The sequence below is a fragment of the Arvicanthis niloticus genome, chromosome 5, assembly GCF_011762505.2.
Source record: "Arvicanthis niloticus isolate mArvNil1 chromosome 5, mArvNil1.pat.X, whole genome shotgun sequence".
Lineage (NCBI taxonomy): Eukaryota > Metazoa > Chordata > Mammalia > Rodentia > Muridae > Arvicanthis > Arvicanthis niloticus.
In genome coordinates this window covers 61,144,184-61,170,621 of record NC_047662.1, presented here as the reverse complement: position 1 = coordinate 61,170,621, position 26,438 = coordinate 61,144,184, and the positions used below count along the sequence as shown (strand labels likewise).

The 26,438-nt window shown below is 39.6% G+C and overlaps 1 long non-coding RNA gene across 2 annotated transcripts in view; it reads right to left on the bottom strand.

Annotated features, from left to right (window-relative positions):
* The window catches only part of LOC117709100 (uncharacterized), a 28,301-nt gene extending 20,743 nt beyond the window's left edge, over positions 1 to 7,558 (bottom strand). Inside the window, exon 1 of one of the 2 annotated variants that reach the window (XR_013110241.1) lies at positions 7,486 to 7,558. This is a non-coding gene — a long non-coding RNA (uncharacterized LOC117709100). Of the gene's footprint in view, positions 1 to 6,241; positions 6,305 to 7,485 lie in introns of those variants that run through there. The other variant, XR_013110240.1, reaches the window with a different exon arrangement.
* Between the last annotated feature and the right edge of the window lie 18,880 nt (positions 7,559 to 26,438).

The window sequence follows — 26,438 nt, the reverse complement described above, 5'->3', positions numbered from 1 at the left end:
CAATACTAAGAGATTTTATTTATTTTTTAAAATTTTATTTTGAGACAAGTTCTCGCAGCGTAGCTCATCCTGACCTTGGACTCAGGGTCATCTTGCCTCTGCCTCCCAAAAGCTAACATTACAAACATGTACTTCCATGGATGGCTTTTTTTTTTTTTTTTTTTTTTTATCTTTTTAATGTGAGTTCTGAGGTTTGAACTCAGGTCTTCATGCTTAAAAGGCAAGCACTTCCTACCTACTTACTGAGTTACCTCAAGTCCCTTATATGTGATTCTTTATTAATAGATTAAAGGCAGGTCTAATAGCAGTTCTCATGATTACCATAATGTCCAAGGTATGTAAATATGTAAGTCATTTCAAGTATCAGAAACAACCGTAATATGACATTAAAGTATCCAAATCCAGCCCTGATAAAGTCACCACAGTTATGGTAAATATGACAAAATCCTAAATTTCAATTAGAGATTAGTAAAAGTCAATATAATTTTTATAGTTTTACCAACTGCATGCCACCCTGGATTCCATCCAGACTCCCCCATGATCTACAGACTCTAGGTAGGAAACCTGGAATTCAGATGACTTCCGAAAGGCTCAAAATATTTGAGCAATAAAAAGACCAAAACCATAGATCTGTCCCCTTGTCTAATTTCTTTGTCAGAAGTAAATCCCAAAAGACGCCTCCTCTGCTACAGAACAAAGCTGTACATATGCATGAGTTTTGCATATATGAGCTCTTTTGATGATATTCTCTGTGCGAACGGTATTTACGATATTCTTTTGTGTAGGGTTTGGTTGTCCTTGGGATGTTTTTTCCTAAACTCAGCTCTCAAGCTCTCAGAGACTTTGCTTTCCTGGAATATCTTCACTATGGTCCAACAAATATCAAGGAGCTACTCAGATGAAAACCCCCAAAGCTCTAATATTTTTGCTGTCTAAATGTCATTTATATACTATGAAACTTATATTCTACATTTGTGTTTTTAATTTAAATTCTCTTAACTTTTTAAGATTTTTGTTTTGACCTTTGAACTTAATTTGATCTCTCTCCACACAAATATTTTTAATAGTCATCTATATTAAAGCTCTCCTCTGTAATGTGATTATTGCTTTATTTAGCCTGCAAACTCTGTCCCCTCTTTAGTCAGATGTTTTTGCTGTTTTATCATGTCCCCCACACTGGCTTTCAAACACAACAACACGTTAGCTTTGAAGGGGGTCTTTACGCTTGTATAAGACCTTTACCTACCACAAAATACAAACCAACTTGTCAACTTCTTGTCTCAGATAGATACCAGTGGAAAGACACAGATGAGAAGCTTAAAGTCATGCTGGGCCTGAAAGTCGGAGTGTGTGTATGTGTGTTAACACACATGTGCCATGACACACATGTGACAGTCAAAGGACAGTTTGTAGGAGTCAGCTGGCCCTTTCTATCATGTGGGTTATGGGACAGAAATGAGAACATCAGCAGCGACAGGTACCTTTACACGCTGAGCCAGTCCTGCTACTACACTATAACCCACACAGACATAAGAACGTTCAAAGTAATGATCCTTATTTCAATTGTCAAGGTTAACTAGAAAAACGGTCCATGTGTTTTTCATGGAATAATCACCAGAGACAATTTGAAATCCACCTAAAACAGTAGACTTGGTTCCCTAACCTACACTTCACCTCTGGGTTGTAAGTTATTACCTCTACCTATCTCCTACACCTTGAAGGACATGGACATGAGGCTTGAACCAATTCTAAAATTTAAGAAAGAATACACACACAATGATATAATGACCCTCAAACCAACGTTAAAAGAAATGACAAATAATCTGCTTAAATATCATAATATACAGCAAATTAAAAGCAGGAATGAGACAGGAAACACACAGACTGTATCATTTAGGCGATTTCCAAAATCTTTAATCTTTCCAGGCCAGTTTTCTAGTCTCTAAAATAAAAATGATCACGGCAGCTGAATCACGAGAACTGTGGAGAAGGTCTCCCATAGTACAGACAAAGCATGGGGCACAGAAAAAACGATCAGAAGACAGATAACTCTGCAGTCGCTACTGCTCTGGCAACTAAAACAGGTGAGACACATTATTTATTTGATTTAAACAAAAAAGCTTTGGATAATATTGATTCTCTGGCCTAAGAAGGCAATTCTGAATGAGTTAGTTAATGAGATGGGTTCTGAGCTACAAGTGAGTAACAACGACAAGCTGTTTTTATATTTTAATATGTCCGGCATACATTATTTTTAGCTTAGCTAATTAGTGCTAAAGCCTGTCAATTTGCCAGTTATTTCTAAATACACAGTTTTCTTACCACTTCTAATTTAAGTAAATTTCACAAAACAAGAAATAAAACAAAACAAAAGAAAACAACCCACTAACATTTGTGATTGGTAAAATGAATTATTCAAAGAAAAGACAGGTTTTAAATGAATTTGTTTCTTAACTGAGACTTTTCTATTTTTATTTATTGTTTTGATCAAGTGTTAAGTGAAACAGAAAATTCTGAACATCAGCTTTGAAAAACTATCAAATACACTGACCATAAAGGAAAGCAGAGCTTTCAAATCCATCCTCTTTGTCATCACTTCAGGTACAAGGGCATTGTGCCAGAACTCGAAACCCCCAAACAGGAAAAATAATATTAAAGGTTTAGTGCTTTGGAAATTAATCCAATTGGTCTTTATATTTTTCTCATTTTATTTATTTCTCTTTTTCATCAAAATATTCTCAGTTACTGGTGGTTGAAAGTGATAAGTCACAAAAAAGCAAACATCCAGGAGCTAATTTGACTTAACATTTAGTAAGATCAAGAGGACTTAAGTGAAATTTTCCTTTTATATAAAACTAAAAATTTGTCTTCAGAAGTTAAAACTGTTATAAAATTCTAACTGCTTAATTACTAAAAGCAAATAGAAGCTAGTCATCATACCCCAATCTAGGTGTAACTATTATCTGTTACTTTGAAATAAAATCCAAGCCTTTTCTTTGCTTGCACATAAAACCTCGTCTTAATCCCATCTCCAAAGACAAAAAGTAACAACATCCCTGAGGGCTTTAATCTGTCACTGGAGGCTATTGGGTACGGAGCAGTGTTTCAGAGTTAGTTCAGTCAGGATGAAAACTAGGATTTACTTAAAAAAATTTTTTTTAAGTTTAATTAGGTTCCACACTCTATCCATTAAAAAAAAAAAAAAAAAAAAAAAAAAAAGAAAACCAGTTTTAAGTTATGGCACAGAACAGGACAGGACAGGAATCACGAGGCAACAGAATGACCACCTGCAGAAACGTGAGAGTTCTGGTCTAAAGCTACTGGACTCCTCATTTAAAAGGCTTCACTCAGCTGTAGAGCTGAAGGACTCAGACTTCCATCCGTCCACCACTTATATTTTTAATCTGGTTTTGCTTTATTTCAGTACTGGGGATAGGACCCAGGGCTTTGTGGATGCAAAGCAAAGTCTGTTGCTATTTAAGACTCACCAAAGAATTTAATTACTAGAGTTGGGCTGATCACTGAATGGCCAGGCTTGAGTCAGGAAACAGTTAACAATCTCGACAGGTGACTCAACAGTGACTCTGGGAAAGGGAGTGTGCACCAATGTATTGTAATTTAGCAATCTCCAGACTGTGTTAGGTAGTAGCTCTCATCAGCTGAGCTCTAGGCTATCAGTCCCTTGCCTGTCCCAAAACCCTAGATTCTAAACAAGTTTCAAGTTAGATGTATAGAAATATTGGTCTCTACTAGATGTTGCATGTCAGATTTAAATCAGTGAGGAAAAAAAAAATATCAGCCCACAAGTTCTAAAGCCTGACTTTCAGGGCTGAATTCTCTTACGTTATCCAACACACGTTCAGCTTAGTAACATGGTCAAAGTCTACCTGAAACTGACGGAGATAGCTGAAGGTATCAATTGTCAGGTTAGACTGGCTTTTAGACACAGGAGGTTTCTCCCACGGCCACTCCCACCCCTTTGCTGCCATCCCTGTTCAGATCAGAATTACTTCCAAAGGGCACCAACTTAAAACATAATGAAGACAATCCATCAAAGAATTACCTCAGCAGAGGAAAACCAACTTAACAACTAAAATGTACTATGTCAAACCTTTCCCATCTTCCAAATTATATGAGCTGAAGTAAATCTCAATCTCTCTCTCTTCTTTCTTACACACACACACACAGACACACACGCACGCACGCACACACAAACTACAATGCAAACTGTAAACAACTCTAAGTGAAAAAGCCTAAATGTATTCTTGAGCCACAGACTCCTACCCACTACCCACCCTAGGGGACTTATAATTAAGTCATACTATGTCTTGATTTCTTCCCAATTACTTTGAAAGCAGCTTCAATAAGGCTACAGCCTATACACAAATGACACTAATTTCCCCATCTGGGTGTAAGTCTTTTAACTCCCGTTGTTATGCCCCTGGCCAGGAAGTAAAGCTGAGTTGAAGAGGACTAGGAGAGTCCATGGGCTGGATCTGCTATGGAGCACAAACTTCCGCTTCGCAAATGATGACTCTTGTCGGTACTGTCTTCTCAGATTCAGTAAAGGGCTGTGGGGTTAGACTCTCAGAGTTCTTGTGGATCTGTGTCATGCGGACTCAGGCTTATGGGATAGAAGGAGGATCGCCATGCATTGCTGGTTTTCTTAACACCTCCCCCACCCCCAGTCTGGCCCCCAGTTTCTAGCACCGGAATGATGTGTCAGAGGCATCACAAAGCAAGAAATGGAAGTGGACCAAAGAATATCATAGTATGAGGATTGGCAGTCAATGTAAATTGTATTTTCCCTGCTAAAAGTGTTGTTTTAAATTACTAGAACTATTGTTTTGCTCAAAAGATTGGTGCTATTTGGGATATTAAAATAATGGCGTCTCAAAAGAGTCTTTCTCTTAAAATAGAAATCACTTAGTGAATTCTGTGTAATTTCTAAGTTGGCTCAATAGCTAGGATGGGCTAGAAAATACAAAACAGAACATATGTGATACAGCCTGGATCAGGGTCTCAAGGTTTTTGGAAGAGGTTTTCCACCCTCTGCTGTCATGCACACAATAACTTTATACCGCAGTAAATCTTGACCCTACACTCAACCTTTTAACCTCCTTACTCCTGGAGTCAACACAGATTTCCCTGGTACCCACAGGTAGAGCTTCCCCCCCCCCCACACACACACACACATCTCAAACTTCATGATTTTTTTTTTTTTAAAATACATGTAACGTCCCAGAGTTTCCCACATAGAAAAGCATGGAATGAAAGACAGCTCGAGACTCTGCAAATAAAGCAAGCACATTAGGGCACTTACATGTACAGATTAAATAACTGATTTGCTTTCTACAGAATCATAGCTTAAAACCCCACAGTGAAAATGTAGCTCAAAATTCAAAGATCAAATTTCACCATTTTTTACTTAAGTTGTGTCTTCTCTAGATTCAACAAGAGGTTTTCCCCCTACATTATAGAGCTATGTAATGCCAAAATTTATCACTCGTTAAAAAACTTTTGAGGCATTGTTAAACAACTAGTCATAGTCATTAAATACTCAAGACTATGTTACAGCGGTATTACCAGCCCTTTCTTGTTTATGATTAGAGAATTATCTATCCTAAAATGTCTTCAAAGTCCTTATTATCTTTTAATACTATATTTTTTCCCTAAAATGTTAGTAATCAGGTTACATTTTTCACCTTTTTACATTTAAACTTAAGACCCTCCCACAATGTTCAGATGCTAAAAATACACCAGTAATGCAATTGTGGCAATTATGGAAAATTTAATGATATCTAATCTCAAGGCATCAATATCCCCAGCAAAACACATTCAACAAAAACCTATCACTGAAGAAAATTATTGTTAAAGTAAATAAATTAATGTTCAGTAATTACCCTAAATAATCTAAATAGTTAACAACTGTATTTCATATAGCTTCAGTTCTTCAAGAAAACTGATTTCAAAATGAGGGAAAAAATGATACACAGAAAAAGTTTTCTTGCTCTCCATTTTTCTTTCCACTTCCACTTTTTATAAAGATGTTCAAATAGTAAATATCTCATAGCTTTCTTCTTAAAGTAACCTATTTAAACCAAGCCGAGTCCACACTGTCTGTCAAGGATCTGGTCACTACTACGTACTCTTCAGAATTTATAACACTTCACCAAGAACCTTTTAGATACTTTTCAGGCTTTGTGTTTTCGCGCTCATTAACTATGAAAGCAATACTTACATACAAAATAATGATCTAATAAGATGTAAAGAAAAAGTTTCCATAAGGCCCACTCCCTCCTGCAAAAAAAAAAAAAAAAAAAAAAAAAATCTATTAGACACAAGTCAAAAAATGCCTATTTGGGGGCCCAACCTAGTTTTCTAGAGCCCCTGTACAAGTTACAACGGAGAATGGAGGCTAACTATACTACTTCTTTGGTGGGAACAACTATACACAATTATTTTAATCCTTTTTTCCATGATAAAAATCAAGATAAAGTACCTAAGGAATTGCCTCTGGAGACACTGAAAAATAGCCAGAAGAGCAGTAGAAAACAACTTAAAAAGTTAGCTCCCCTTCAACCCAACAGGAAACTCAATAAACCTAAAGTCGACTGTCACTTTTAAATCACTTAAAATAGAAATCAAGTCAACCAAAACTTCCTGAAAAGAAATGATAAAACTGAGCGTTGTCGAAACTTCCGCTCATCAAGCATTTTAATCCACAGGTAATAAACTCCCGCACGCAAAAAAAAAAAAAAAAAAAAAAAAAAATCTTGCCTACTTCCCCCCTTAATTCCACTTCAAAGGTGTCAGGGTTTCAATGAGGAAGCTGAAAGACCGGGTTCAGATTCCAGAAGCAGTCCCCGGGCAGGAGAGTGTCTGAGTGGCCACGGCTCCAACCCTAGGTGCAGGTTTTGAGCCCTATTACCTTCAAGGCAGGGACAAAGCTGTCCCTGGCCCTGAGAAGCTCTTTGAGAGGCCACCTGAGCCCGTTTCGCTGCCCCCTATGCGACCACTGCCTGCCAGAGGAAACCCTGCAGCAGCGATCTCCCCGAGGAGCCGGGCCTTCCAAGAGAAGGGTCACCGAGAGAAAGGTTAGGAGCGGACGAACATCATCCTTCATCCTTCTCCCACCGTACGAACTGAAAACAAACGAATCCTCGGCTGTGGGTTTTCACCGCGTGCCTCATCTCTGTGCACTCCACCGGAGGAGCCCCCGGGAAGTTTCCAAAGCACCCGGAGTTTGAAACGCTGCGTGGGCAACGCGGGGACTCCCCAGCGGAGAGTGCTCCCGCACGCACGCCGCGCTCGGCTTCCCTGCGCGCTCGAGGATCGCTCGCGCGCGCGGCCCGGGCGTGTGACCTAGCGCGGGGGGCTGTGCGGGACCGCGCCTCCGCTCCCCACGCGCGCCGCCGAGCCGCCTCTCGTCCCTCGGTTCCCCACAAACCCCGGATAGCTCGCCGCGCGCCCCGGCCCGCTTACCTGCGGCCTCACCGCACCCTGCGTGCGCCTCTGTGTCCCGCGTTCTGCGCAGGTCGAAGGCGCCTCGGGCTGTGGCACCTCCGCGCGCCCACACCTGCCGCGCGGCCGAACGCCCCGCCCCGGCCCCGCCCCGAGGGGGGGATCGGCCGCGCCTCCGCCCGGCCAGCACCGGCTGCAGCCGGCGCAGCTCCGGAGCGCCGCGGCACGGCTGGGTTCGCGACAGCCACCGCGTGGCAACCTGCGCGAGCCCAGGAGTTCCTGACCGGCAGGCCGGCGGCGACGCTGACAGGGGTCCTCAGAAACCCTGGCGAGTGGCGCGGCCCGGGGATCTAATGGCGTTCAAGCCGGACCGGAATTCTCCCATCCCTGACATTCCGGATCTTGGCTGCCATGAGGCCTTCCTGGACGTTTTTTTTTCCAGGTACCCACCTGCTCCAGGATCTTGCTCTTTCCAAGTGCCCAGCTCTGAATCTCTCCACTGGCTTTGCCTTTGGATGACTGCTCCCAAGCGCTGCCATATCGCCAAGCACGACATTTTTATTGTCCGATGAGATTCATGTTTAATACTAGAGCGTACAAGCAGAGACATGCGCTTTCCCAATCCTTTCCATGAAAGTTTCAATTACCTAAAGGTCGAGGTTAGGTTGCCCATCTTGGAAATTCTCAAGTGAATACAGAATTGTACACAGCAACATATTTTTTTTCCTATAGTCTGCAAGCACAGCATGAGGCCTTTTACAAAACTGATTTAAGAGGGTGGAAATTGTCTTTGTACAAGTAAATGGAGTTACATTGTAGCAAAAGTCCCATTATCCCCCAATACAAATTCTACAGGTGGGGTGAGGAAAGGAGCCGAATAAGATTCACATTGATGTTTTATTAACGATGTGATAATATCTCAGTGTAAAAATCACTTATTCAAACCAGGTGAAAATTACTCACCAGATGTTCCCTAATGAGGTGGTACTCATTTGCTTAGCCAGCTATAGAAAAGACGAGCCAAATAGGGTTGATTTACTACGCAAATTACACTAACATGCACATATATGAGCTCAAGACTTATGTGAGAAACTCGGGTTTAATTTTTCCTGATGAAACAGGTGCATAAAATGTTTTTTTTATGCTCTCTCCTACACCCAAGTTATGTGTGCTGAGGTCGCAACGCTTAATGGTTAACAGTGTTAAATACACAATGGTAGGAGTCATTACACTTCAACTTAAAATGGCTCTGACTCATGAACTCCATTTTGAAGAACTGAAAACCCTCAAGTGTGATCCACTACCTTGATCAAGAAATAAAAACCAACAATTAAACATATCACTATTAAAGTAAGTCCTGAAGTTTTTTGAAATTAGCTTCAAAGTTTATAGTCAGGGGTGGGGGGTGGGGGAATCAAATACTTCCAAATCATGAAAAACATGCCTTAAAATGAGAATCTAGAAAGAGCTAAGTATTTGTCTAGTGGGAAACATGTAGTTAAATCTATCCAATAAAAACCCAAAAGCACTCTGAAATGCACAAATATTACTCTAAATTTATTTATTGAATCAGGGTATCATCAAATTTAGGTATACATTTAAACATAATTCTTTTGGTAAAATGGGGGGGGTATTCTTTTATATGAACCCCACCAGGAAGAATACAAACTCCAACAAAAAACCCAATAGATGAGAAACTACAAGTACTTCATTTATGGGACTTTTATTTTTTAAGGTTTTAAGCAGAAACCTAAATTAATATTACAGATAAGACTACCTTTTTTATCTAAAATTATGTATCATGGTACTTTGAATAGCAAATACTAAAAGAGAGATACTACTTCTCAAATTATGAATATCAATGTAAAAAAATAAACATTTGTCTTTCAGACTTTGATCCAGGCAACAAGTTATTTGTTCCCCCAGACAAACGCAGAAGATGGCATCATAATTCTTCACACCAAAGTACTGCACAAAGCATAGAAAAGAGGCCCCCATCTCATCCATTAAAGTTCTGATGAGCTTCTGAATGGAATGTAGCAAATGAGTTCAGTGTTAGCCACTCACCCAACCCATCGGTAACATTGCCAGTTTCTTAGACTTTAGATGGGACTTTTAAAAGATATTTCTTTTTAATGGAAAAAACCTAACAGACAAAATAACAGATATCTATCCGTAGTGTTCCCATCTGTTAGAACTAGATGGGGGTGTATGAATATCTGACAGTATTCTCAAAATACTGTCATGATGTACAGTATTTTTAATTTTTTTGAAAGCTCCAATCTCTTGCCTTTTATTTTTGATTGTATTGGGTGTAGAAGGAGGGATGGGAGGAATGCATTTTGAGTTATGTGTGCAGTGGGAAACGAATAATCCTCATGGAGACAGTGCCACACTCTTCACATTAAATAGCTTAGGTAAAAAGGAGCAAGCCAAGGCTGTTAGCTGACACTGCGTCTTTGATTCTATGCTGAGGTTTAAAATGTCACTTTACACAACTAGTGTTATTTTCTCTAAACATTTGGTCTCCTCTAATTTCCATACAGAAGAACAATAAAGAAATACATGAATTATTGAAATAAACTGAGTGAGGAAAAGAAAGAATCATATTTAAATTTGTTTCTTATATGGATTTTTTCTAGAAACATGTTCAAAAGGTATTTGGTTCCATTCCATCACACATGAAATGGGCTGTCTGGACGGCTTGAGGAAAGGAACTTGCCTCATGATCCAACATTAATTCCCTAGACCCACAGGATGGAAGGAATGACCCACTCCTGCAATCCTGCAAGTTTCTTTTAACCTCCACATGTATACCATGGCTTGTTCATGTACACACACACACACACACACACACACACACACACACACCTAGTAGGCTTAGTAGATAGATAAATAAATAAATATAGTAATAGTTTAAAAAATTGAAATGACATCTTTGGATTGCCTTTAGTTAAATAAAATTTCTCGAATGCTACATCAGTTTGCAGACTTTTCCAGCATGGCTCACTCGGCTCCTGTTTAGGAACTGTCAGGAAACTTCCCTTTACTGAAAATGTAATGAGTAACACCAGTTGCTCACACACCGTGGCTAACAAGCACACATCTCTGAATCTCTCTCACAAACAAATCTTTTCAGGGTCTTGCTCATCTTTGAATCACCCATGTTTTGAATCCACAAAGGGCAACAGTGAGAAGGAAGTAGTTCTCAACTGCAAACACACAGGGAGGCTAAGGATAGGTCTACACAACAGGCTTAACCCCGGGTCACTAACTGGGCTGTGACAGTGTAATTTTCGGTACTATCTAATTCCGAGTTCATGTCTTGAAAGCAATATCATAATAGCTTCAGCCTGGCTCCGGGCTATGGATGCAAATCACCCATATTCATTACTTGTAATCTGCTTCACAACTTATAGAAACATCAAATGTTAAGTACCACAAAAGCAGAGAAGCAGTGAAACCCAACTGTACAAAAACGTAAGATTATTCCAAAGGGGGGGGGGGGAGTCAGTTGCTCTTCTTACCCAAATCTTGGTGATGGTTTCCTGTCTGTTAGCTTTAGGTTAAGTGAGTGATGGCTGAGTGGGGCGAGGATATAGATGGGAGAGAATGGGAGGGGCTGGGAAGTGCTTCCTGCTATAGATGTGTAGGATTGGATCCACAGTTAGAGACTTCCCACTCCCTAGGAGTGCACCACAGACTAGCAGCAGCATTGGCCTCGCCTCCATAGGAACTTGCTAGAAATGCTGCTGAGCCAGGACTGGCTTTTCAAGGTGCTCTGTTCTTCAGTGTGCATCCATGTCTGGGAAGTGCTGCCTGCTGAGATCAGGAACTGAGAGAAATGGTTGCCTGTCTTGTGGTTTTGGCTGCCTGGTATCTCTAGCTGGAAAAATCAGAGAAATAATCTGTTAAAAATCCTAGGATTTTTTTTTTTTTTTTTTTTTTTTTTTTTTTTTTTTTTTTAACGAGGGCCTCAAATGGGGTAAAAGATTTCTCCAGGTAGGGAGTTTAGATGAGTCTTAAAATTGTAACAGGATCACAAGCTAGTTCGACACATTCGTCTGGAGGATGGGCATGGCCTTTAGTGTTTGTTCTGGACAGTTTTCTGTTTTGCTTCAGGTTCTTCAGGATTAGATGAAGAATTCTGAGTCTCTTTGCAGGTTTTAGAGACTGAGAAGTCCAAGAGTGTAGAGGGTGACTCTGCCTGCTTCTTTCCATAAAAGGCACTTGTGTTTACTGGCTTCTCACCCACTCTGTGGCCAGCTGTTTAGGAGCCTAGAATCTCCTGCCTTTCTCTTCCACCCACCATCAACTCCATCCTCAGATCACCTCTTGCTTTAACTTATATCTAATTAAAACCCTGTCTGATATTTAGAAAAAAAAAACCTTTAAATTCATCTAGACAAAATATTTTTTTATCAAGAATTATTTTTTTCTTAAGAACTGGAAATGCAAAATGGTCAAGATAAACTCATGAAAACGTTGTGATGCCCATCTTTTAGTGTGTGTGTGACAACATAGTCCAGATGTCCCCACAAAACAAAACACAATAAACAAAACAAAACAGAAAAAAAAAAAAACAAGAAACATGTAGATTTCTTCCAATAAGGTCAGGACAACCCATGAAGATTTTTAAATAACACCCTAAATTTGACTCACACACTTCTTATTCTAAAGAAATTGGCTAGTCCCTTAAAGAATGTAGTCATGTACAAAATGAAAAATTCAGAAGTGATCCTTTGTCCTTTGAAAAGGTCAATGATGATCAGCTGCTTCTATTTTGAAAAGAAAAAGTTCTAGAAATCATGTTCGGAGGATTTGTTGGTTTTGTATTTGTAAACTAAATTAGGAATATGGCAAAAGACAAAGAAAAACCCAAAAACAACAATAACAACAACAAAAAACAGTGAAAATATTAAAATGCTGACCTTCTGTAATAACTGCAGAGAGAGAGAGAGAGAGAGAGAGAGAGACAGACAGACAGACAGACAGACAGACAGAGACAGAGAGACAGAGGCAGACAAGCACAGAGACAGACACAGAGACACAGAGACAGGGAGACAGGGAGACAGAGGAGAGAACGACTCTTAAATCCTGCTGTTGGCAACTGGAGTGTGCTGTGCTGGGTGAAGCACATCAAAGTCCTCGGCCTTCAAATGTCTTTGGGCTGTTGGTTTTAAGGCTAAAAACCCAGCAACATTTGGAACCACATCAAGGATTCCATCGCATTCCCACTCCCCATCCAGTGAATGACTAGTTAAAGGGCCACGCCAATGTGCATGTTGGATACAAGAAAAAACAAGTTCATAGCCAAGGAAACCTGGCACATTCCTTAAATCCTTGTCCAGCCATGGGAAGAGAGCAAGAATCTAAGCAGATGTCCAATTAAGACACAAATTTATGTGTGTGCCTCTTTCTCCACTGGGCAGTGTGTGTGTGTGTGTGTGTGTGTGTGTGTGTGTGTGTGTGTAAGAAAAAATGCAGATAATCTTTCCTTATGGCCTCTCTCTCTCTCTCTCTCTCTCTCTCTCTCTCTCTCTCTCTCTCTCTCTCTCTCACACACACACACACACACACACACACTGCAGGACCCACCTAAAATGAAAGCTAGCTATCTTTAGGGGTGATATCTGGAGACAGGAGGCATTTTTGTTGCTTGCATAAAGAGGATGGGAGTTAGGGACGGATCTCCCAGAACTCAGGAGGCAGAGGCAGGTGGATCTCTGAGTATCCAAGGTCAACTTCTTCATAAATAGTTTCAGGTCAGCCAGGGCTACATAGTGAGATCCTGTCTTAAAGAAACAAAAAAGGAGTCTTCCCCCCCCCCTTGCTGTCTGTTTAATCAATCTCTCTTACTTGACACACATCAATATATTCTTGAGGCTAGACTTTTCTACAAAAGATCCTCATCTGATTCTGAATCTCTGCTCGGTTGCTCTGTCTCCTGTTATCTCACATTTGGAAACCAGAATAAAACAACTCCCCCAGCTGCCTCTCCCAGCCTTTGCTTCCCTTTCCTGACAAGCACGCTGCCTTACTTTGCTTTGCCTGATTAGTCCGCCCCACTTTCAAAGACGTCTTCAGTAAGATCAGAAGTAAACACCTTGTCCGGTACTTTAATTTTCAAACTTGGTATTCTATTTTATGTGTTCCATGAAGATAAAGAGAAATAGACAGAGGGTTGAGATATCCTGTGTGTTTCTAAGGTATTAAAAACCATCTGAGTCCCCAGAGCTTTTGATGTTCTAATAAGTAGTATAGTCTATGCCTTTCCTCTTCGGACCCTCTCCCACATGTTCCGCTGTTTAGTAGTGGATAGTTTATAAAACCCAGCCTTAATGAAAACAAGAACTATTCACACACTAGGTATGTTTTTCTAATGAAAGCTTTTCTTTTTCTCTAATAATGAGTAACTGTGAAGTGCTCAGCTCTCGATGGATGGATTGTCTCTATCAACCTCCTCCATGCATCATCCAGCGAACAGTATGGAGAGAGGGCTGGGACAGTATGAAAGCCAGAGGCTGGGGAGGGCTGCGGAGAGACAGCGTCTCCTAGAGATGATGTTGTTGCACTCATAAACTCATAGCAGCTGTGCCTGCCTACACAAGAACAGTACAAGATCAAGTCAGTCTGCACAAGATCAAGCCAGTCTACACAAGATCAAACCAGTCTACACAAGATCAAGCCATTCTGCACAAGGTCAAGCCAGTTTGCACAAGATCAAGCCAGTCTGCACAAGATCAAGTGAGTCCAGCCACCTGCAGGCACAGGAGAAAGGCCTATCACTACCCAAAGAGTTTTGGCAGTTGATTGACAACAGTGGAGGGAGAGTCAGGTTTTTTTAGGAAAGTGGCCCCTAGTAGGTGGCCCAGGTTCCCGTGGATGGCCCCACACCATTCACATATGGGTAGCACTGATGGGATTTACTGGGCTATTACAAGAGGACATGAAGTTGTGAGAATGACGGGTCAGGAGGTGTCTTGGAGGGGTTGTGAAGGAATTGGCATTATCAAAATGCCAATTATACACAAGTAACTGTCAAAAATGAATTAAAATTTTTTAAAAAGAAAATCTGTTTCTATCACCTAAAATATACTTTGAAACCTCACTCCACTATCTTCATGGCAGCTTTGAAGAGAAAACCCTGAATACTTCCAGGTAGAACTCAAGATCTATTTACATATAACTCCAGGAAAATGCTACACATTGGCATCAAAATTCCCCATTGCAGTGAAGAATTCAAAGCTAAAGTAGCCTGGGCAGTTACCAAGGATGAGACAGTAAGTGGCAAAGAGGATATTGGAATCATGGTCACACAATTCTCATAGGACTGCGAGTGAAGGAATTACTGACAAGCAGGCCTTTGCTAACAAATTCATGACATTTCCTTAATATTTTAAAAATAAAAGCCAGTTCTAACATATCACTGTTATTTAAATAAATCACCCTGAGATAAAACCGATGTAATACACATGTTAATAATTTGTTGGGCAACTATTGCAGGTTACCATGTACCCAAGGTAAGTTTTTAAGTTGAAATGGGCCCTGACTCATGCAAAAGTCAAAGCTTCTTTAGAAGGCTAATTCATTTTATGTTACATACGTAACTGCCAAGTAAACTTCAATTGTCTCATGTGAATTGGAAGCAAGTTAAGCCTTTTCCATACAGGCAATATAACCCACAAATATTGTGTGTGAGAGAGAAACAGACACACACACATACACACACACAGAGAGAGAGAGAGAGAGAGAGAGAGAGAGAGAGAGAGAGAGAGAGAGAGAGAGAGACTTCCTTGTCTGCTCTAATTCCCTCTTACTAGGCAGCACTAAGTGTATAGAGATATATAAATGGATATGCTTAGATATTGGTGGACCATCTTGGAGCAGGCTTAGCCTCATGTCTCAGAAACAATGGTTTTACATTGATTTCCTGAAATAGATCATGTAGGATTATTTTCTTAGATGTGAGCATGTATGTGCATTACAGAAAGAAAATAGAAAGGATACACTTTTCCGAGGACTGGATAAAGTTAAAGATAAAACTACGTGTGAGCTGAACAAGCATACAGTTCGCACTTAGTATAAAAAGGCAAATCTAAGAAGATAAGTGGTGATCTTGCTTTTGGATGGGTTTTGTTAAAATAACCATATAAAAACAGTTAGACATACTCTACGCTTTGTCAGACTCCCTGAAACTTGACAAAGAATAAAGTCGAGAAAAAGTTGTACATAAAAATCAGGAATAATACGCAAACATAATAATAGTTATAGAACCCTTCAGTTTTCATAGAGTGGTTCATTTATATTAACCATCAGTTCTGTCTGTCACTGTACATGCTAATGTGCCATAGACATACCATTTTGATAAGTGACTGTTCTGATACTACAAAAGGGCATTAAAGTACAATAGCAATTTCTAGTTAACACAATGCTACATATGGCGTGGATACACTTTTGCAGAATGTCAGGTAAAACAACTTTTAATTGTATTTTTTAAAAGATTTATGTTCATTTATATGGATAATTTAATTGGATCCATGTATCTAATGAGCTGTAACAGAACACAAAAGTTTTGGAAAGGGGAATTTCTAGCTTTTCAAATGACAGACAGCCACCTAGAGAAGCCAAGTTCCAGGCTGAGAGTGTCCATGGCACACTCTGATGTACATTTGCACATCAGAAGAGGGCATTGGATCCCATGGAACTCCTGCTATAGATGGTTGTGAGCCATCACATGGGTGCTGGGAATTGAACTCCTGGCCTTTGGAAGAGCAGCCACTGTTCTTAACCTCTGAGAAACCTTTTCAACTCTACTGAAGTTGTTTGTTTGTTTGTTTGTTTGTTTGTTTTAAACAGAGATGGAGAATGTCTTTCTTTAACACACTTGTGAACTTCTGTATAAAAGAGTAAAGACTTGAGTAGGTGGGGCCTGAAAACAGAGGCAGGTTGGATTTAGTTGGATCCATGCATTTAGTGAGTTCTAATGGAACACAGAAGTTTCGGGAGGGCGCGTTTCTAGCGTTTCAAACAACAGAGAGCCATCTAGAGAGGCAAAGCTTCAGGCTGAGAATATCTATTCGCTTGTTACATTTCTTTTTCTCTTGTAAGCTCCCAAGTTTGCTACACAAGAATACAGCTCTGTATAAACACTCATCATGTTTCCAAACTAATTAGAGAAGAAAGCTGAATATTGATAAACAATATAGATTTCTTTAAGGACTGTTTTTTTTTTCCCCTGCCTTGATCCATGTTAAAATTTGGGATGAGAAAGAACTAGAGGTTCAGAAATAAAAATAACTCTAGTTTTTCACCATTTTATTTAAGTGTATCTGAGCAATGAAAATGTAACTATTGAAATATAATCTTAGTGGCTTTTTTTTTTTGTCTTTTTTCCACTATGTTGTAACCTATATGTTAAATTTTGTTCAAACCAGATTGAGTTCCTGATTTGGTATTAGCCAACAAATTCTACTTAATGCATTCTAACTTAGAGATCACTTTCTCTGTTACTGTAGAAATGTAGGGAGTGTTAAATTAGTATGACATCACTCTTCTCCACCGGAATACAAACTCTGGCTTTAAGTGCTTTCTTGGAATGGGTTCTCCTCACACCGCCTTGTCAGCTTATTTTCAACAGAATCCTTTAGATGCATGTACAGTTCATGGTCATTGTTAAAGACTTCTAATTAGAGAATTGCAGAATGATGGAGATGGGACAGCCCAGCTACCTGAAGACTACACCTGTGCCATGTGGAATTTCCTGTGTTGAACAGTGTCATTTGAGCTTATTTCCTTGTCTATTTAAGTATTTTAGAAATTACCCTAAGCCCTAGGAATTCTCAAATTTGAGATATTTTCCCTCTCCTTTTCTGCTGTCCAACATAATGCACAATGTGATTAAGCAGAACTTCCTGTTGGTACTGTGTGCATACATCCCTCCTTGTTATTATTTTTTGGAGAAAGAAACTTTTTGCTGATATAAAACGAAGACATGATAAAATTGGCTTTGCAATGAACAGAGCCTTGTAGAGGCTGAAAGATAGAACTTAGAAGAAACCTATTTAAATTTCATGTATGTTGTTTGGGATTTCATCTTTACTGCCAACAGTGGTGCTTCCCTCTTCTCATTGGGAAAATCTACAACATAGCACACTTTCCTTTAGAAAACCCAGATTTTAATAAGGCAGAGCAAGAACAGTGCTACTTCCTCCAACATGGGGTTTGACTAATCCCTGGGAGGGGAAAAGGAGGATTACTTAGCTTCATGGGTTGAGAGCACCTTTTGCTTTTGCAGAGGACACAGGTTTGGTTCCCAACATCCACATGGTGGCTTTCAACCATCCCTAACTCTAGTTTCCGAATATCAGATGCCCTCTTCTGAACTCTGAGGGCACATGGTGTGTATACACACATGATGCCAAAGCATCCATACACATAAAATAAATACATTTTTAAAAATAGACATATCCAGTATGTCAACTGTGATGCATTCAAGGAGAAAAGTAAAGCTGGATGAGAACTAAGCCTGACAGAAAGTTTGCAAGGGGTATTATTCAGAGTCTGATAGTAATAGCTATTGTGTATAGGGGACAGTAAAGTTGGGCATCAGGCCTCAGTGCCTTCTGATCTTACACTAGGAACTGAGCAATGCGCTTTGATTGTACTCATGTACGTAAGCCTCATGGCATCTCCATGTGGTTGGTGCATCCGTTCTATTCATTTCGGTGAGAAAACTGAAGAGAAACTATCTTCAAAGCTGCCAGCTTTGAAGGACATAAAGTTGTTCTAAGCCTCATGTCCTTGAATCGACATATTCTACTTGAGGTAAGTTTTCAAGTTACATTCATTTAAATGAAATTAGGAATGGTTACATATTGGGGACAGAATTTCTACCATCAGAGCCAGACAGACCACATTTGGATATTTTAGCTCCTTCATTAGCACTCTGTATCTGCTGGGGCTGGCTGCCGTTCCCTGTGTGTCCTCCCTGTCTCACACTGAAGCTCATTTGTCTGTGCACATGTTTTCTCTTTTTTTCTCCTGGAACTTTTGCTGAAACTCTGATCATCTCTCTTTCTATGTTTGAGCTTGTTCCTGAATCATGCCTTTGTCTGCACCAAGAATTCATGAGATGAGATATCTTTGTACATATGTCTGTGTGCTTCAGAGTTCACATTCAACTATAAAAGGAATGCCTGAATGAGGCAGATAGAGTCAATCTCCTGGAAGGGAAGATAGGCTACAATAATCACACATCTCTCATGGTGGCATCTAGTGATGGAAGACACCAGTGACATCTAACGAGCCTCAGCCATTTAGTTCCAGGGAACTATATTTGAGGTTGCTCAACAGACTTGTCTGCTCTGGTCTCTTCATGGGGCTTTCATTTTAAATTGCCTTCGATGTTGCGTTTGTTGAAAGTTGGAGATAGCAGTTCACTGTGGCAAAGTACTTTCATAATACCACAACCAACAAAGGCTCAGAAAAATGGGTTCTGGAAAGGAAGCGATATAATGGAGTCTTACAGATTTTTTTTTTTTCAGAATTGGAGGCCATGTCTATAAGAAAAAACAATTTCCCTCTGTGATTGCTAGGCTTGGAATCAGTTCTGATTTAGAATTCGATATAGCTCCTCTACTTTGGTCAGATAATCTGCCACATCAAGTTTGGTTTCCATATAAAATAACATGTCCAGAATTATTTTTATGACATCTGTAAATACTTAGGTACTAAATAGAACTGTTTAAAATTGTTGAGTGACGATGCAAGACATAATTCTTCTAATGGTGATCATTCATTTAGATGCTCTAAGATAAACATACCACAAGCTGGTATCTAGGTCGGATGTTAGGGAAACTGAAAAATTGAAGCTGGGTCCATCATGTTCTGAGCTGCCTAAGTAGACATGTTATCTTATTCATTTCTGTATATCTCATGTGGATCACAGTACATATCATATAATAGTTTGTTTTTACAGGCTATTGAATAGCTTGCCTCTGCTGAGACTCAGGAGGAAATTTGATAGTGGAAATTATCCAACTTCTAGGTAAGTCATCATGCATTGATGAATGGAGAAAAAGAAAGACGAAAGAATAAGCTAGGCCGAATGGGCAAGATGGCAGTGACGGGCAGCTGGAGGACCTGGCTTGGATATGGCCAAAAAAGATTGTTTCCCACAGACATTAGTGTCAGCTGCTGTGTTAGAGAGACCCAAGCTACGTGGCTTTACAGTGATCAACACACTGGTTATTGGATTGGGCGCTTGTTTTCACTAGCCCTAAGCAAGTGCTTTTAAAATAACTTCCCACAGAGCTAGTTCCATGACACATAGTGTCGAACTTGGCATAGAGTTGTATAAAGTGTATCTGACTATGATCTACTCTGGTCCTCATGAGTCCTGTGCCCCTGTCAGCTCCAGGAGTAGTCTTTAACCTAGATCCAGTTTCTGTCAGAATATAATCATGATGGTGATGGTGCCAGTGACAACGATAGTGAAGAGGATGGGGAGATCAAAGCCCAAACTTACTGAGCACTTACTATGTGCCCAGAACTATGAACATGTTTACAAATTCTGACACCATCAGACTTTCTTAAAGTAAGGACCATTTATGGTGTGCGTTATCTATAAGCAGCATCTTTCTTTGCTGGGCATATTTCTGTCCACTGTGTTTCACATCATAACTGTGCAATGCTGAGCTATGTCTGTGGAATAAATATATATCCTCCCCTGATTGTTTTAGACTTGAGGTCAAGCAATGCACCTACCCCTTACCCTTTCTTGACAAAAAAGTCTGTAATCGCATCTGTGTCCAAACTGCTGTTGGAATTCAGAAGATACACCTTCAACACTCTGAGTTCATTGTTTGAAGCAGTGAGCACTCTATAAATACTAAATATTTTGGGCAGTGATCAAAGTCAGAAATGTATGTCCTTCCTCACAAGCAGAACCCACACTCACTGCAGTTACGAAGAAAGCCACTTGTGAACATGATGAGGTTGCAGGGTACAAATCCATTTTATCTTTTTGTCCTCTAACAGAAACACGTGGCTCTTTGTCTCAAAGCAAAATGGAAATTGTTTTTCTTTCCACTACAATATTAATTCCCTTGGTTAGAGAGTAAGAAAGTCATTGGTCAATTTCTGAACTGTGAATAAGCAAACACAAAGGGAGAGAGGGAGCGAGCGAGAAGCTGGGTTTGTTGAGCAGACACGGTCCATTCCAGACTGATGACACAATGTTGAGTTAAGAATAGTGAAGATAGAGAAGGCAGCCACACAGAACTCACCACAGTCTCACTGTTAACTCTCAGATGTCTGGACTCGGGGCAGTGTCTTCTCACTGCTGCAGGGACTCATCTCAAAGGTGTCCCTTTAAATGAACTGGAAAAATCCCCGAAGAGAAAACATGCCTTTTATGTCTCTTTTCTGTCCTCAGTGACTATGGACATTGGGCTCTTTCCTCAGTGACTGTGGACACTGGGCTCTGTCCTCAGTGACTGTGGAAACAGGCCTTTCATCTCCCCATCTCCCAGCTTAGGTCTCCCGTCCTTGGTGATGTCCTGTGTGGTTGCTTTGTTTTGGTGTCTCTGGGAAGCCTGCCAACTTTGGCCTCAAAGATCCCAAGTGACGAGATAGAAAGTTCCAGACAGAGTTACACTGGCTCTTCTTCTCCCAGCTTTTCTTCTCTGAGCTCCCTCTCTTGTGTTACATCTTCTTAGGTGGTGCCTCTTAAGTCAGAGATCTTGAAGTCATGGAATTGGATAGTTGGCACGATACTCATGGTCCTCCAACCCAAGCTTCAGTGCAGGAGTCTCTCACAGCAACTTTAACTTATTCTTATATGCACATTCTTCACAGAGGGATGACTCATTTCAGTTAGTTTGTTAAGAGCTTCCTCGTGGCTTTAGATCTTTAACCACTTATATTTCTAGCTAATGGCGGTGTGCATGGGCTTATGTGTGGCGTATATTCCTTTCTCTTTCCTCCGATGTCTGTGTGTCAGGTTTAGAATCACTCTTTCTGAATATTACAGAGAAATGGAAGTGTGGAAGTGGACAGTGATTATAAAAATTGACAGATACGTAAGATTTGCTTGGTTCATTCATCCACTCACAAACTAGATCACTCTTCGAGCCGGGCTTTGCAATGAATTCTGGGGATATACGATAATACACATAGTATTGTCTTCAGAGTTTATAATCCAGCAAGAAATGCAAACATGAGGAACAACCTCCCTAATGATGTCAATAGAATCAGTGTGCAGTGGGGCACAACTTCACGTATGGAAGTGATTAGACTCAGAGCAAGGGATGTGGAGTCTCAGCAGTGAATCAGGGGCTTGCTGGGCTCTGGCCTTTACTCTAACAAAATAAGAAACCAGAGGAGAATCTTCAGCTGGGAGTCAAACTCTTTAGACATTTTACTGTCACTGTTGCACTGTTCTGGGTGGATGCTGGGTATCATTTTGCTTCCGATGAGGTTTCAGCACTAAGCACTGATCCAGGTAGAACCCAGTGAGTTTACCAAAGGCTGGGTCAGCTCTGTCTTTGCTGTTTGAAATCCTAATGATTCGTTTGCTTGGAGGGCCAGCTTGCTGCTCTGAAGTGCTATGTAGACCTAGTGGTCAGTGAGGACTAATCCTTGCTTTGATTTGGCATTTTGACTCTAGTTGGCTACACAGAAGCTAGCTATAAAAGACTCGAAGTTGAACATCTAGAAATGATTAATTATTTTCTGTTTCTCCACCACATATAGCTTCTCTGATTAGAGACTTGATTACAATGGTTCTCTCTTTTCTTCTATACTTTTCCTAAATAAAAACTTGGAAAATAGTTAAAAAAATAATAATAACTCAGACTGAGGTAACCGCAGCTGACATCACTTGCTAAGCTCCTTCCCTGTGGTTGGGACCCACTGTAATATGCATTTATAAGCCACATTAAAGCTCATTATTGTTAGGTCATAAGAATCTATCTTTGAATGTCATCAGATGATTTTTTATGGGCTTATTGTTTGAGGATATTAAGGTCCCCTGGTTTTTACTTCATAAAGAAAGGCACGATGGCACATGCCAATAATCTGATCACTTAGGAAGTAGAGGCAGGAGAATAAGAACAAAAAAGCTACTCTGGACTCCATGAAACCCTGTCTCAAACATCAACAAGAAAGGAAGAAGGAATAAAATGAGCAGGGGCTACCTTCATCCGTAAATATTTGCCTGTATTAAGAGTGTTCCCTCACGTGACCTCAAACATATGCTTAAAGCTTATTTTATACATTATAAATTTCCCTTACCAAACTACCTGGCAAATTTAAAGATATGCCTGTGTGTGTATGTGTGTGTTAAACGCAAATAAAATTTTTCCATACTGCTTTTAGGCAGTATAAGTATATTATTGTCTTAACTTTCATCTTAACTATTATTAATGTTGAAATTTTAAGAAAAATGGTTTATTAAAACACTTATATTCCTTTTATGTAAACACCGGGTTCTTTTCTCTTTCCCATGCCTGATGGTTTTATTGATTTGTTATAAATGCGTATACTCCTTTCAAATGTAAAAGTTTAAACCCTTAACATAGAACTTACTTATTTCAATGTATTTATAAATTTTAATTTTGTTTAAAACATTTTAAAAAAGTACAACCAAGCATTTAGAACAGTCTCACCCTCACAGACACCATTTGTCTATGACTGCAGTAAAAGTGCAGAAATTTTCTCTCCTGATTTAGTTTCTTTTTTGGTTTTACATAGATAAGCTTAAAAAGAAGAAAAAGAAAGAAAGAAGATTCACAAGCTTCACTCTAAAAAGTAAACAAGCAAGCAAACAAAAAGACAACAATAAAAAAGGACAATGAATAAAACCTAAATAAATCCTTCCAAGTGCAGTTACAAACAAGTTAAGAAGAATTTAATTTCCCTAATAAAACTAAGAACTTTAAAAAAGTAATTGCCAGTATGAGGTAGGACCTGCAAAAACTAAATCTGAGACTTGGCTCAATATTTGTGTGTGTGTGTGTGTGTGTGTGTGTGTGTGTGTGTGTGTGTATGTGATGAAACTGAAGCAGAACTCTATAAGGAATCTAATAAGATATATAATTTATTCCTTTCTGTGGTGTAGTAACTTCTCAGCTACCATTAAAAATGTTAACGACATTTATTGCAATTTTCATTTTCATTCTAACCTTTAATGAATTCTCTTCAGTGAAATCTTTGAGGCCGAACAAGTCTGAAGCTATTTGCTCATCTGTAAATGGAAGAGCGTTCCCACTTTCAATACTCTGGTCAGACTATCTGTGTTAGAGAAGATCCAGTAAGGAGCTAGTCACAGTTCACAGGAGACCCTTGTAATGCTCAATTCTGTTCTATTCCTCCATCCTGTCTCAGGCCAAGAGAGATTGATTTTTGAACAAAAGGAGGAGTGCACCTAAATTGTTTGTTCTATGTTGACCTGAGTCCTCTTAGTGTGCTGGGACATTTAAATAGAAAAAGATGTGACGGTTGACTTTTACATATTATGCACTTTTCAACAAGCATATTTGGAAATCAACACATGTTTGGTATTGTGAAAGGCACTGGCCGCACAGAATACAATTCTTCGTGCATGGATAAAACACAATGGAATTTTGTGGGTAAACCATCTGAAAAAATACTTAACTGAATTCTACCCCTAGGACTAATTGTGTCTGCTGCACCGCTCAAACACTAACTTACCCAGAAGCAGAGAACTGGCTGTTGAGTGCTAAAACACAGGTAACATTTCCTCTACAAGTTTGCCATGTGACAAGCGAAAGAATGGGAGAAAATGATGTGCTCTCTGAACCAACTGAGAAGAGACAAGGGTTCTAATACTATCCTGGTCCCTTTAACAACAGGATACTCCAAGACAGTTCCCATAACACCAATCAGCCATTTTTGTTTTCCTTGAAAGGACTGGTTTATCTCAAATCAGGCTGATTGTTGACTGCTTTGCTCTCTGTGGAATGTTCCTTGAAGCATCCGAGTTTTCAACTGCAAGACCAACTATCATGGGTATGCTCTGATAATCTTATCATTCAGATATTTCCCTCAAGTTTATTTTTCATCTCATGATATATATCCTAAAATTTTGGTAAGACTGAGAAATTTGATTTTAGACAATTGAGGTAAAATGGGTGATTATCTCTTGCCTTCTTGATTTGTTTTATTTGCTAGGAAAGGATACTTATGTTCTGTGATTGACAGGATTCTTATCGCTAATTGTAATTTCTAAAAGAGCATTTGCCTCTAAAACACTTTGCAAGATCCTGATTTGGAAAGCACAACATTCTCGAGAAATAGTCACCATTTATCTCAACTGACATGTTTCTAATCTTTCCCACGATTCTCCGAATAATCAAAATTTCAATTATTTCTGCTCATTGTTTCCCAAATCAGACTTGACTCAAGTAAATCCCATAATTTGTTTGGAGACATTTTCTTCCTGAAGAAACCAACTATTGAAATGTGGAATCTGAAGTTCCCAAGCAACTTGTTTACACTTTGATAAAGTGATTCTATACCGTTTAGTCATCTTAAGTGGTCTATAGAAGATTACTTAAAAGTGTGGCCTACGGTCAGTAGTATAGGGGCTTTCCAGGTTTTCAGCGGTCTCTATAAATTGGCTAAGTTTTAGAAGTTATGCTTAGTGCTTCCCATAATTTTAGTTAACTCAGTCATTCTGGACTTCTGACGGGGTTGAAGACCTATAGTCTCATAGCCAATCCTGGCTATTTACTTTGAGAGAAAAGATCTGAGTGGATGGTTTTCAGCTGACATTCCCAAGAAAAAAGCCAGGTTCAAAACTAAGTGTTTTAGTTAGGAGAGATGACAGAGGTTCTGGTTAATCAACAAAATGATGGACTGGGTATTAGGACTATCTTGTACCTCACTGGTACAATTAGGAATAATTATGCTCTACTTGTATTTTGAGAGAAAAGTTTTATTTTAACAGGAAGGGTGATGTGTAGGAGGAGCTAAGGGGGAAGGAGTACGGAGAGGAAGAGATGGAGTAAGGAGAGGAGAAGATGAAGGAGAGGAGAAGCTAGGTGATGAGAGAGAGAAAGAGAGAGAAGGGGGGGGGCATGGAGGCAGATGTTCACGTATCTCCACCAGTCAAAGATAGTTGATATATCTAGGTTGGTTCTGATTGAGCATTACCAAACTTATAAAGCCTTTGATTAACATTTTTTAAAAAATTGTATAAAAGCAAAAATGAAAAGGGGGCATGGGATAGGGGTTTTCTAGGCAGGGGAAATGGGGAAAGGGGATGGCATCTGAAATATAAATAAAATATAAAATAAAATAAAAAATTTAAAAAAGAATATGAATTGGTACACAGTAATGTCAGTCCTTGCCATGAAGTCCAGAATAAAAGTTTTTGTGCAAAAAAAAGTGTGTCATGGCTGACATTCTCAAGGTCCCCTCTCCTCTCATTCATTTTAATACATGACATTCTGGGAGCTCTTTGCAGTTTGGTAAGTAGATCACTGGTAAATTCGCCTTTCCAGGTTCTAAGATGTGTCTATTTAGCACACCAAATAGAACAGAAAAATTAGATAAGGAAGAAAAGCAAGGGCTGGGAAAGGAAATACAGCAGAGAGCTTGAGAAAGAAAAAAAAAAATAAAAACAAAGACTCGAAAAAAAAACAGCAGGGCAGCACAAGTGTGTTTAAAGTTGCTCATTCTCTGAGTCTTTTGAAAGCTGTCCCATCTTTGCAACAAGTAGATTTGGTCTCAAGTCAAGGCGTGGGAAGTTTTCAAGAGAAATCTGGGAGGTGACAGGAATCTGTCCTAGCTTCTGATCACAGTAATGTGACACACTTTATTGCTGGATCATTGTTAGTTTAGCAGTAGATGCCAAAGCAAACACTCGCAGAAATGATATCACCAGCGGCAGGATTAAATCTTTAAAGTAACAACCACTCCTGAAACTGAGCCTCCAGCCAGAGAGC